The sequence below is a fragment of the Pleurodeles waltl genome, chromosome 2_2 (assembly GCF_031143425.1).
Source record: "Pleurodeles waltl isolate 20211129_DDA chromosome 2_2, aPleWal1.hap1.20221129, whole genome shotgun sequence".
NCBI lineage: Eukaryota > Metazoa > Chordata > Amphibia > Caudata > Salamandridae > Pleurodeles > Pleurodeles waltl.
The window spans coordinates 25,947,834-25,961,388 of NC_090439.1; positions in this window are offsets into that span (position 1 = coordinate 25,947,834).

Consider the following 13,555-nt stretch of genomic DNA (forward strand, 5'->3'; position numbering starts at 1 on the left):
AATGGCCATTACATTTGCACAAACATACAGTTTTAATGGATGGAATTGGCATCACCTAGTGTATTGATTTGTTTTGATCATATTAAAATATTTGTTTACAGCACATCTCAGAGTTACAAAAAATGTGCTTTATTTGTGCATTTCCAATTCTCATATATTCCGAAATATTTGCACAGTTGATTTACAGACTTTTAAATTGGCCTTTGTGCAGAAAAAAACCTTTACTTTCACATCCCCGCATTCACAGATAAATCGTCTCACATTGAAGTCAGAGAAAGAAAAGTAAAGACCAAGCTACTTCGGAACACAGAGTCCAACATTTGACTTCTGTCTTTGACGGCACAGCAAAGGTCACAAGAACAAAATTTAAAGGCCTGTTTACAGAAGGCAAGCACTTGTGAAAGAATACAGTAAACAGTGTATGCTCTATCGGAGGGACAAAGACATGCTGGACTGCCAAAAACAAACAAAGCCAGAAAATAGAAAGCAAGCAAGTGTGTTACAAACCACATAGCCAATGGTAAGCAATAGGTGTAATGTATTCTTAGGTCAGCTTTCTGAATGTCCCCTAGAAATCATTAGCAACCAGATCGCTGCACTATCTGGTAGGCCTTGACCTAAAAATGATTATAGCAAGCAAAGCAGCATTTTTAGTACAAAATAAAAATGCAAAGTATTTCTTTTTGATGGTTTAAAAACTAACATAAGAGTGGGCAAGACGGAGTTGATTTTCGCATAAACAGAGGCATAGATATTTATTCGACTAAATAAAAAACAAATGTACTCAATTAGGGGAGGCTGCATATCTGTTTTTGAAGAGGCGAGTAGTTTTTCATTACATTTTATGAATTGGAACAGTATAAAGTATAATGATTAGTAGGGGTTTCTTTCTACTTGTGCAATATACGGACAGGACTAACTTAAAAAGCACTTGAATTTTTGATAATGAGAGACTTGAAACACACATGTATGAATGGGAATTATTGCGCAAAAACACCATATTCGTAGGACCAGTCAAGCTATGAGAAAGTATTTGAGCTGCAGAGTGTTTATGAAAGTATATCGTGATTATGCACTGAAAATGCACCACCTGTCTTTTAGAGAACAATGTGTACTAAATTGTTAGTACTGAATAGCACACAAATGAATCTAGAACAAATATAACACACCAGCATGGTAAAATACAAACATGTTTCAATGAAGGAAGTGAGTACTTTCTAGATGGGACTGTGGAAAGGAAAAGTGATTGACCTAGGAGAGGCAAGAAAAAGGATATATGCGGGAGTGCCATTGGTATTTTCTAAATGGGCACATGCTTATGCTGTTTGGTTAATTTTTATTATATTTAACCTTTCCTGTGGCTTGTTTTATTGCATCACTATGCCTGAATGTTTTCTGTAAATATAACAAATATTGGCATATACTCTATGTACGACCATGATATAGGCCTAATACTGAATATAAATAGGTAAAGAATGCAGCACTTCCATGAAGTAAGTTTTCAAAATAATTTTTTCCTGAAACCATTCCCTTGTTTCAAGAGAATTTCGTTGTGTAGTCAAGGTTTCAATGGATTGGATGTTTTATGGAGATCTCCCATCACACTAACTGCAAAGAAGGAGTCTAAAACGTAACTCGTCTTTTGAGTGGCATGTTGCACAGCTGTTATTGTATTGTAATAGTATTTATATAGCGCTTACTACCCCTGATGAGGCGTTAAAGCACTTTTTGGTGAGAAGCATGCTGCTATGAAATCCAAAATTAATTAGTGGTGGATTAGTCTACAGTATTAGTATTATTATGAGTTAGTTTGAGCAGAGGATATGTGAGTTTGTTAGTTGGATTGGCTAGAGTAATGGAGGGATAGAGGAGGAAAGAATCCAGAAGTGATAATCGGGAGTTTATAATAATTTGATGAGGTTTGGGATGAGTAAATGAGAGATGGAGGAGGGAAGAGTCTGTGGAAAGGGTTAGGGAGATCACAGTAGCGGGAGAGGTTTGGATGAGTCAAAGGTGAGATAAATGTAGGGTTGTTTGGGAGATCATGGTAGTAAACTGAGGCTTAGGGTGAGCTAAATGTGGTAGAAGAGGGAAAAGCTTAGGCAAAGTTATTTTGGAGATGAAAGTAGTTGAATGTGTTTGGGATGAGTCACAGTGGGGATGGAGGATAGATTGATAGAGACATAGAGTGATGGGGAGACAGAGTAAAGCTTACAAGAGAGTCATGTTTTGTATATATTTATGATTTTATTATATATATATATATATATATATATATATATATATATATGTATTTTAATTACTATTTTTATTTTTATTTTTTATTTTGTTTATTTGTTATTAATATATTTGTACATATTGTAACTTTAATTTAATTATTTATAATGTGAATTTTATTTATAGATTTTATTTGTATGTAATTTTTCTCTAGTACAGTAGGACTAGATTAATAAATAGATAAGTAAATACATAGTAAGGGAATATATGTGCAATTAATATAATAATGGGTATAATAATATGAGAAGAAAAGTAGTATTAAATAAACACAGATTTTCAAGATTGGTCACCTTTGAAATTAATTAATAAATGTACTTTCCTAACATTGATTTATCTTTCCTCAATTTTTGAATAGTGAAAAGCCTATGATAATAAAACATTTGATCAGTGTGATTTAAAAATTAAAGCAGGGATACATAAGTATCTAATATAACAACTATACACACATCTATATATCTATATATATATATATATATATATACATATATATATATATGCACACACACATACACACACACATATATAGATATATTTAACCGTGAGTAAAGTACAAATTACTTACCTTTGGGAACAATATATCTGGTAGAGACATAGGCCCTCATTACGACATTGGCGGTAAATGCCGCTTACCGCCGTGCAGAAGACTGCCAACACACCGCCGCGGCCACGGAATTCCGCTACAGCTATTACGACCCACAGCTCAGAATCTGCCAAAATCTAGACACCCACACAAGTCCGACACACCAAAGGTCAGTGATAAACTGGCGATAACAAAACCTCCACCGTCACACCAACAGGAATACGCCCACACTATAACGACCCACGAATCCACGCGGCGGTCTTTCAACCGCGGTATTCCATTGGCGGTACACACCACCGCGCTCAAAATACACACACATTTACAAAACACAACCACATTTGACAAATCAAAATACACACACCTGATACACATACACACACCACTCCCACACACCCAATCCAATATAAAACACCCACTCACATCACCCACAAACCCTTACAACGAACAATTTGGAAGAAGCAGAGAGACAGCAAAGCAAAGACCACACCAGCATACAGAGGCACACAACACCATCACTCATACACATCCACGCACAAAACACCACACACCCCTAAACATCACCCCACACATCAAAATACACACCACCTCACACATCTCCCACACCACCCCATGGCACCGCAAAGACACCCCAGGTTCTCTGAGGAGGAGCTCAGGTCATGGAGGAGGAAATCATCCGGGTAGAGCCACAGCTATTCGGATCACAGGTGAAGCACACCTCCATAGCTAGGAAGATGGAGCTATGGTGCAGAATCGTGGACAGGGTCAACGGAGTGGGACAGCACCCAAGAACACGGGATGACGTCGGGAAGAGATGGAACGACCTACGGGGGAAGGTGCATTCCGTGGTCTCAAGACACCAGATTGTGGTTCAGAGGACTGGCAGCGGACCCCCACCTTCTCCCCCACAACTAACAACATGGGAGGAGCATGTCTTGGCTATACTGCATCCTGAGGGCCTCGCAGGAGTAGCTGGGGGAATGGACTCTGGTAAGTCAAATCTTTCACTACTTCATCCCTCACCCTACCTGCATGCTAGCACATACCCCTACCCTCGCCCTCACCCCCATCACTCCAACTCATACATATGTCCCACTATCACAAACCACACATCCCAACACCAAGCCCTGCATGCAACAACAAAGCATGGACACCCATAACCAATGCATGTCCACTATAGATATCCACACTGACCCCTAAACAATCATCACACAAGGTCCTACACAAGAATGTAAGCACTGGGATACAGGGTCACCCACCCATTGCACACCATGGCATACACAGGTACAATTATCATGCCTTTACACCCCTGCAGGACCCCTACCCAACGTCACCGGACAGGGGGTTCCAGACATGTCCACTCCCCCCACAGAAGAGGCCCACAGTGATGACAGCAGCTCTGTCCAACTGGATCTAGATGACCAGCCCGGCCTATCTGGGACCTCGGGACAGTCGGTTCCCCTGACACAGTCACAGGCCACCACAGAGCCTCCCCCCTCAGGAAACACCAGCACACTCCCACCCAGCGGGCCCATACCTCTGTCCCCAGGACACGTCAAGCAGCAGTGTGTCCACCACTACAGGGAACCCATGCTAACCCACTACCCCAAGCACATCAGGGACCTGGGGGCAGTGGGCACACGGTTCAGGGGACAGAGGCCCAGGAAAACCGGGGAACCTCGAGGTCTGCTGTGCGACAGGGGGAGGACAGGCCCAGGGAACCCACTCTCCACAAGGCCCTCTCCAATATCATGGGAGCGTACCATCATTTCCAGGAGATGATGGCAACGGTACTGGCAAAGTTTCAGGAGACCCAGCGGCTGCAGGAAGACCAGTATTTCGGGTTCAGGGAGGAACTCAAGTCCATCAACACCATCCTGGGCACCATTGTAGGGGTGCTGCAGGACCTCCTGAACACCAGGAGGGACCCTGTGGCACAACAAGGGGCCCCTGACGCTAGACTGGACGATGAACTGCCCACCACCTCCGCCAGCGCTAGTGGACAGGAGGCACCTCCACAGGACCACGACACCAGCACCCCACCCCCTGCAGATGGAGAACCACCCCGCAAGCGGTCCCTAAGATCCAGGACAAAGACAGAGAACAATGCCAAGACCCCAGCCAAGAAATGAGACCACCCTGAATGTCATCCTTCTGTCCCACTTTGTCACGCTGTCCATCCTTAAACTGCCCTAGCTCCACTTCCTATGCCCCTTAGGACAATGCACCTGTGAGACAAATAGACTGGACTCTGCCATGGACATTCCTCCACCATCACCCCTGACCATTTTACAACCCCCTCCACTATTTAGCACTTAAATAAACACCCTTGAATCAGAAAACAATCTGGAGTCTATCTGTGCTTTCACAAATGTGTATTTGCAATAACTGAGGGAAATAGCAATGTCCATTCTATTGTCAACATACCTATGTCACCCAGCTCTAGTCCATGAGGTAACATAGCATAGGTCACACAGTGGGACCCACATCTGTGAAATCGAAAGGGAAAGTGACAAATAAGGGTCCATACACTGCATGAAAGTGACAGACAGATGATAGGTCGAACAATTTTATCAGATGTAGGAGGCAGTGATGTCTTCTTACCTGTGTCTCACTGTAAGTATTGCTGGATCACGGTGTTTCTGTTGTCTGTGTCCTCTTCTTCTGCCTCCTCTTCTTCACTGTCCACAGGCTCCACAGCTGCCACAAGACCTCCTTCTGGACCATCCTCCTGCAGAAAAGGCACCTGTCGTCGCAAAGCCAAGTTGTGCAGCATACAGCAGGCCACGATGATCTGGCACACCTTCTTTGGTGAGTAGTATAGGGAGCCACCTGTCATATGGAGGCACTGGAACCTGGCCTTCAGGAGGCTGAAGGTCCTCTCTTTAACCCTCCTAGTTCGCCCATGTGCCTCATTGTAGCGTTCCTCTGCCCTTGTCCTGGGATTCCTCACTGGGGTCAGTAGCCATGACAGGTTGGGGTAGCCAGAGTCACCTGCAAATGTCAAGGGACAACTGTTAGACACACACTGACCCTTAGGGACAACCCCAGACCCAGACAACTATTCACACTGTATAGGGTCCTTGTCCTCACCTAATAGCCACACACGGTGCCTCTGGAGTTGCCCCATCACATAAGGGATGCTGCTATTCCTCAGAATGTAAGCGTCATGCACTGAGCCAGGAAACTTGGCGTTCACATGGGAGATGTGCTTGTCTTCCAAACACACCAACAGCACATTCATCGAATGGTAGCTCTTCTGGTTTCTGTACACCTGCTCACTCCTGTGTGGGGGTACCAAGGCCACATGTGTCCCATCAATGGCACATATGATGTTGGGGGTATGTCCCAGGGCATAGAAGTCACCTTTCACTGTAGGCAAATCCTCCACCTGAGGGAACACGATGTAGCTTCGCATGTGTTTCAGCCGATCAGACAACACTCTGGACAACACGTTTGAGAACATAGGCTGGGACATACCTGATGCTATGGCCACTGTAGTTTGAAAAGACCCACTTGCCAGGGAATGGAGTACTGACAGGACCTGAACTAGAGGGGGGAATTCCTGTGGGATGGCGGATAGCTGACATCAGGTCTGGCTCCAACTGGGCACACAGTTCATGGATTGTGGCACGATCAAGTCTGTAGTTGACAATTACATGTCGCTCTTCCATTGTCGACAGGTCTATCAACGATCTGTACACCGGAGGATGACGCCATCTCTTCACCTGCACCAGCGGATGTGCTCTATGGATGAGAACAGCGAACAGAGGGTCAGCCAACGCTGAGGTACTAAAAAAACAACTTTATTGCACACATATGTCAATCTGCTATGTGCCTGTCTTAGTGTGTATGCAAGGCCTAGATATGTGTGACGCATTTAAAATTAATGCCATGTAGCCCCCTGAAATGGCGGCTGCCTGACCTGTAATGTGGGACAAGGGGATATAAGGTAACTACGCTGGCGTTGTACACCGTCGCGGTAGGCGGTCGAAGACCGCGGTGCAATCCTGCATTGGTTAACATTGGACCCTGTGGGTCCCAGAAGCCAATGACGATGTACGCCGGCGGTGATGGTACGCACCGCCACGGACGGGACCGCCATTTTCTATCTGTTCACTCACTTGATACCTGATCTTCAACAGGAGAGGACCTACACTGCAAGTGCTGCTGTGACCGCAGTCTGGAAGCGACGATAGCTCATGTTTCTGGGGAAAGGGCCCCTGCCTTCACATCGGAGGAGTTGGACAAACTAGTGGATGGGGTCCTCCCCCAGTACACGCTACTCTACGGTCCTCCAGACAAACAGGTGAGTACACTGTGAGCATGCTATATGGGCAATGCCTGTTTGGAGTGGTGTGGATGGGAGATGGGGGGGGATGAGGCGTGCATGATCCGAGGGTGAGTGTATGTGTGTCAGGGCAAGGGTGGGAATGTGGGCCAATGACAGTGATGGTCCGGACAGTTAATGTTATACCTTTTCCCCTGTACTATTCCACTAGGTCAGCACCCACCAGAAGAAGGATATTTGGTGTTCCAAGGACGTCCGGGCCCTGGGGGTCCACCACAGACAGAGCACCCACTGCCGTAAAAGATGGGAGGACATTCGCCGCTGGAGCAAGAAGATGGCAGAGGCCCAGCTGGGGATGGCGTCACAACGTGGGAGGGGTGCCCATCGCACCATGACCCCCCTGATGTTGCGGATCCTGGCGGTGGTGTGTCCGGAGTTGGATAGCCGCTTGAGGGCATCACAGCAGCCACAAGGGGGTGAGTACAGTCACATCCATCTGACTCTGCACGCATTGGAGGTGTCTGAGTGGGGGAGGTAGGCTGTGGGTTCCCCTAGGCTAGGGCGAGGCTTGTAGGCAAGGACCCTTTGTGAGGCAGGCTAAGTGGCACCCCAACCCCACCAGTAGTAAGAGCCATCTACACCTAGTCAGGCTCCTGTGACTTCCATGTGTGCAGCACTGGGGCATAGGCCATGTACCCCATGTCCCTGTCAGGAATTAGGGAACTCTAAGTGCATGGCGTAGTGCATGTACTGAACATGTCTTTCTACTCCCCCCCCTTTTTGTGGTCTCCCTGTTCTTGTGTGCATTAGCATCATCAGGCGGAGGAGCTGTGCCACCGGAGCAGGAGGGAGCTGCATCCCACATGGCCCTGGAGGGCGAGACTATGGAGTCAGAATTCACCAGTGGGACGGAGGGCGAGGGGAGCTCCACTGCGGGTACTGGAGCAGAGACCAGCAACACCGACTCCTCCTCTGATGGGAGCTCCCTTGCGGTGGCGGGCCCTTTTGTGCCGCCAGTGTCTACAGGTACAGCCGCCACCACCCCTGCCAGCACCGCCATCCCAGCAGCCCCTCAGCATGTGCCTCGTGGCCGCTCACCCAGGAGGGAGGGCATCTCCTTCGTCCCAGGCACCTCAGGCCCTGCCCCAGTCAGCCCTGCTGCCCTCAGTGAGGAGGCCACTGACCTCCTGAGATCCCTCACTGTTGGGCAGTCTACCATTTTGAATGCCATCCAGGGTGTAGAGAGGCAGTTGCAACAGACCAATGCATACCTGGAGGGCATTCATTCTGGCCAGGCAGCCCAACAGAGATTATTTCAGACTCTGGCCTCAGCACTGATGGCAGCCATTGTCCCTGTGTCCAAACTCCCCCCTCCAACTTCCTCCACCCAGACCCAATCCCCTGTACCTCACCCTATCCCAAGCACACCATCAGTCCAGCATGAACACACATCAACACACAAGGGTAGCTCTGGCAAACATAAGCACCACACATCCCACAGGCACTCACACAAGCATCATAGACATGCACACATACCAACATCCACTGCCTCCACTGTGTCCCCCTCCTCCACGTCTATCTCCCTCCTCTATGTCACGTCACCACTCACACCTGCATGCACTACATCCTCAGCCACTACTTCCATCACCAGCACGCCCATCACCACCCACCGCTCACGTGCAATCACCACCCCCACTATCATTCACACATCCACTGTGTCCTCTACCAGTGTGTCTGTGAGCCCTCCTCCTAAAGTACACAAACGCAGCCACACACCCACGCAACAGCCATCCACCTCATGACAACCTACAGCCTATGCACCTTCACCCAAAGCCAGCAAACGAACACCTCCTACAACCACTACCTCTTCCTCCACCCATAAACCCTCTCCATTTACCCGTCCCAGTGTGTCTAAAAAACTTTTCCTGTCAAACCTTGACCTCTTCCCTTCACCTCCCCCACCCCTTCCGTCCCCTAGGGCCTGCCTTTCCAGGTCCCAACCCGGCACCTCAGCCACCACATCACCGGGCACAGTGGTGCCAGCAGTCACCGGATTCTGGAGTGCGCCAAGCAGCAGGGCTGCCAGTGTCCCAAGGAGCGAGGCCAAGGACATTCCCCCACCTCCAAAACAGAAGTTGCCCACATCCCAGAGGGAGAAAGCCAAAACACCTGCCACCAAGGGCTCAGCCAAGACAGCAGTTGGGAGTGGCAAGACAACTGTGCCACCATCCAAGGTGGAGAAGGGTCTGAAAAAGAAAGGCAAGTCAGAGTTGCTGCCAACCTGCACGGCAGACAAGACCGGCACCGCCACAGGCACCGCCACATGCACCGCCGCCATGGGCACCGCCGCCAGCACCCAAGATACTGAGCCCTTCACCAGCACTGCCGCTCATGTCACCGCCACCAGCACCAAGGTCAGTGAGCCACCCACCAGCACCGCCGCTCATGACACCGCCGCCAGCACTGAGGTCAGTGAGCCACACACCAGCACCGCAGCTCATGACACCGCCGCCAGCACCGAGGTCAGTAAGCCACCCACCAGCACCGCCACTCATGACAACGCCGCCAGTACCAAGGTCAGTGAGCCCCCCACCAGCACCGCCGCTCATGACACCGCAGCCAGCACCGAGGTCAGTGAGCCCCCCACCAGCACCGGTGCCCAATGACCGCCGTAAGCACCGCAGCTACTGAGGCCACCGCCAGCGGCCAAGCCACATCCTGAGCCAGTGGCACCACCGCAGACATGGCTGCCATCCCCAGTGGTCATTCGTACGAGTCCGGTGGTCAGTTCCATGGGCCTGGGCAGCTTCCATGTTGCCCCACCGTCAGTGTAGTATCACATCCTCTACCTCAGTTCTTGGCAGGATGAAGCACTCTGGGCACAAAGCCCCCTCCAGAACCAGTGGAGATTCACATCCACTACCTCAGTCCTTGGCAGGATGAAGCACTCTGGGCACAAAGCCCCATCCAGAACCAGTGGAGAAAGGCATCCACTACCTCAGTCCTTGGCAGGATGAAGCACTCTGGGCACAAAGCCCCTTCCAGCAGAACCACTGGAGATTGACATCCACTACCTCAGTCCTTGGCAGGATGAAGCACTCTGGGCACAAAGCCCCCTCCAGAACCAGTGGAGAAAGGCACCAACTACCTCAGTCCTTGGCAGGATGAAGCACTCTGGGCACAAAGCCCCCTCCAGAACCAATGGAGAAAGGCATCCACTACCTCAGTCCTTGGCAGGGTGAAGCACTCTGGCCACAAAGCCCCCTCCAGAACCAGTGGAGAAAGGCATCCACTACCTCAGTCCTTGGCAGGATGAAGCACTCTGGGCACAAAGCCCCTTCCAGCAGAACCACTGGAGATTGACATCCACTACCTCAGGAGCTGGGTAGCTTGCATGTTGCACCACCGTCAGTGGAGTGTCACATCCACTACCTCAGTCCTTGGCAGGATGAAGCACTCTGGGCACAAAGCCCCCTCCAGAACCAGTGGAGATTCACATCCACTACCTCAGTCCTTGGCAGGATGAAGCACTCTGGGCACAAAGCCCCATCCAGAACCAGTGGAGAAAGGCATCCACTACCTCAGTCCTTGGCAGGATGAAGCACTCTGGGCACAAAGCCCCTTCCAGCAGAACCACTGGAGATTGACATCCACTACCTCAGTCCTTGGCAGGATGAAGCACTCTGGGCACAAAGCCCCCTCCAGAACCAGTGGAGAAAGGCACCCACTACCTCAGTCCTTGGCAGGATGAAGCACTCTGGGCACAAAGCCCCCTCCAGAACCAATGGAGAAAGGCATCCACTACCTCAGTCCTTGGCAGGGTGAAGCACTCTGGCCACAAAGCCCCCTCCAGAACCAGTGGAGAAAGGCATCCACTACCTCAGTCCTTGGCAGGATGAAGCACTCTGGGCACAAAGCCCCATCCAGAACCAGTGGAGACTGCTATCCACTTGAGAAACTGTGGCTTTGCACTCCCCAGGATGCAGCAGTCGGCACACCACCCACTGGAGAGACTTGAGAGACTGTGGCTTTGCACTCCCCAGGATAATGCAGTGGGCAAACCACCCACTGGAGAGACTTGAAAGACTGTGGCTTTGCACTCCCCAGGATGTAGCAGTGGGCAAACCACCCACTTGAGAGACTTGTGAGACTGTGGCTTTGCACTCCCCAGGATAATGCAGTGGGCAAACCACCCACTGGAGAGACTTGAGAGACTGTGGGGGTCATTCTGACCCTGGCGGTCCGAGCCTGCCAGGGCAAAAAAGACTAAAGCACCGCCAACAGGCTGGCGGTGCTTTTTTCTGTATTCTGACCACGGCGGTATAGCCGCGGTCGCACCGCCGGGGCTGGCGGTTTACCGCCGTTTATGCCCCGGCAGTGATATTCCGCCAGGGCAGCGCTGCAAACAGCGCTGCCCTGGGGATTATGACCCCCTTACCGCCAGCTTGTTTCTGGCGGTTTTCACCGCCAGGAAGAGGCTGGCGGTAAGGGGTTTCCAGGGGCCCCCTAACAGGGCCCCGGCCAGCTTTTCACTGTCTGCATAGCAGATAGTGAAAAGCACGACGGGTGCAACTGCACCCGTCGCACGGCCGCAACACCGCCGGCTCCATTAGGAGCCGGCTCCTGTGTTGTGGTCTCATTCCCGCCGGCCCAGTGGGAATTTCAGAATGGGGGCCGCGGGAGTGCGGCCGCATTGGTCGGAATGACCCCCTGTGTCTTTGCACTCCCCAGGATACATCAATGGGCTTGGAGCCCCCTCATGGAGCTGGCGTCGTGCACTCATCCGGCTGAGGTGCCCCCTTCCCTTCCCCCTGAGGTGCCTGGTTTTTTTCCATCTCATGCCCCTGCAGTGTTCTCTCCATTTCGAGCGGGTATCTTGTGTGGGCCTCGCCCATGCATTTTGGGCCCTGTGGTCCACAGACTATATTGGTGCAGTACCTTGACTTGAATTCTTGGTGTACATATTTGTTTATTGTGTATAGAAAATGTTCATGAATGGATTTTACATGATTACAATCGTTCAACTCATTTCCTTTTGTCATTGCATTCTGCCTGGGGGGTGTTGGGGGGTGTAATTGGTGTGTGTGTTGTAGTGGGTGAGGGTGGGGGTGTTGCGTGTTGCATGTGTGTGTCACTTTCTTTTCCCTCCCCCCTCCCCTGTGTTGTAGGTGCAGTACTCACTGTGCTCGTCGCCGCCGTCGGTCGTGGTCCTGGTAGAGGAGCAGGAAGACAATCGCAGAGAGTATTTGGAGTTCAGGCTCCATGGCGTCCTGGTTCCATGTGGGTTGTGTAGACAACCCCTTCCAAGTCCTGTTTCCGCCGTGTTTTTGTTCGCGTTGAATCCGACCCGGAAAGGTGGCGGATTGGCCTCTCATAATAGTGTGGGTGGTACATTGTCTTCCGCCTGACTGTTGGCGGTGACCGCCATGCTGTCTGTCTGTCCCGCCGTGGCGGTCGGAGTGTTAAAGTGTCTGTCTATGTTGGCGGTTTCCGCCGTGGTTGTAATCCCTTTTTTTTTCCACCAGCCTGTTGGCGGTGTTACCGCCGCTTTAACACCGCCCGCCAGGGTTGTAATGAGGGCCATATTCTAGTTGCAGATTCGTTACCTTTGCCTTTCCCAGGCATCAGACTGGATCTGGAGATTTTTCTTCGAGCAGCACCTCGGCGCGCCACCAGGTGGTGTTGGTCAACTCCAAGGGCGTAGTTGGCGTTGTGTTCGCCATGATGACATTGCGGTCGTAGATAGGCAACAACCCAGCGCAATGACATCAGTTTCTTTTCATGACTTTCCACGCCAGTAGCACGGAACCATGAAGAACACTGAGAGTGGTACGCCAAAATTAGGGCCCTTAAGGGGAAGTTCCTGTCCCTAGAAATAGTTTGCAGTGCGGGGAGGATGGGCGGGTCATTAAAGAATCTGCAACTAGAATATATCTCTACCAGATATATAGTTACCGAAGGTAAGTAACCTGTACATCTGAGAGAGACTTCTAGTTGCTGATTCCTTACCTTTAAATAGATACCCGAACAATTCCATCCCCGGTGGTGGGGTGTGAACCAAGATCACATCAAGAAGTCCTTCAGGACCGACTGGCCAAAGTAGCCGTCCCTTCGGAACTGATTGTCCAGGCAGTAGTGTTTGGTAAAAGTGTGCAGAGAAGCCCACTTTGCTGCCTAACAGATGTCCAGGACTGTGGTAGCAGGAGTAGCTCTGGTGGAGTGAGCGCGCAAACCTTTGGGAGGTTACTTTTTAGCCAGAGCGTAGCACATTTTCATGCATAAGAGTACCCATCGTGAAATGGTCCTCTTCTGCACTGCCTTCCCCTTCTTTGCACCCACATATCCCACAAAGAGTTGATCATCCACCCGGAAATCTTTGGTACGATCAAGATAGAACGCCTGTGCTCTTT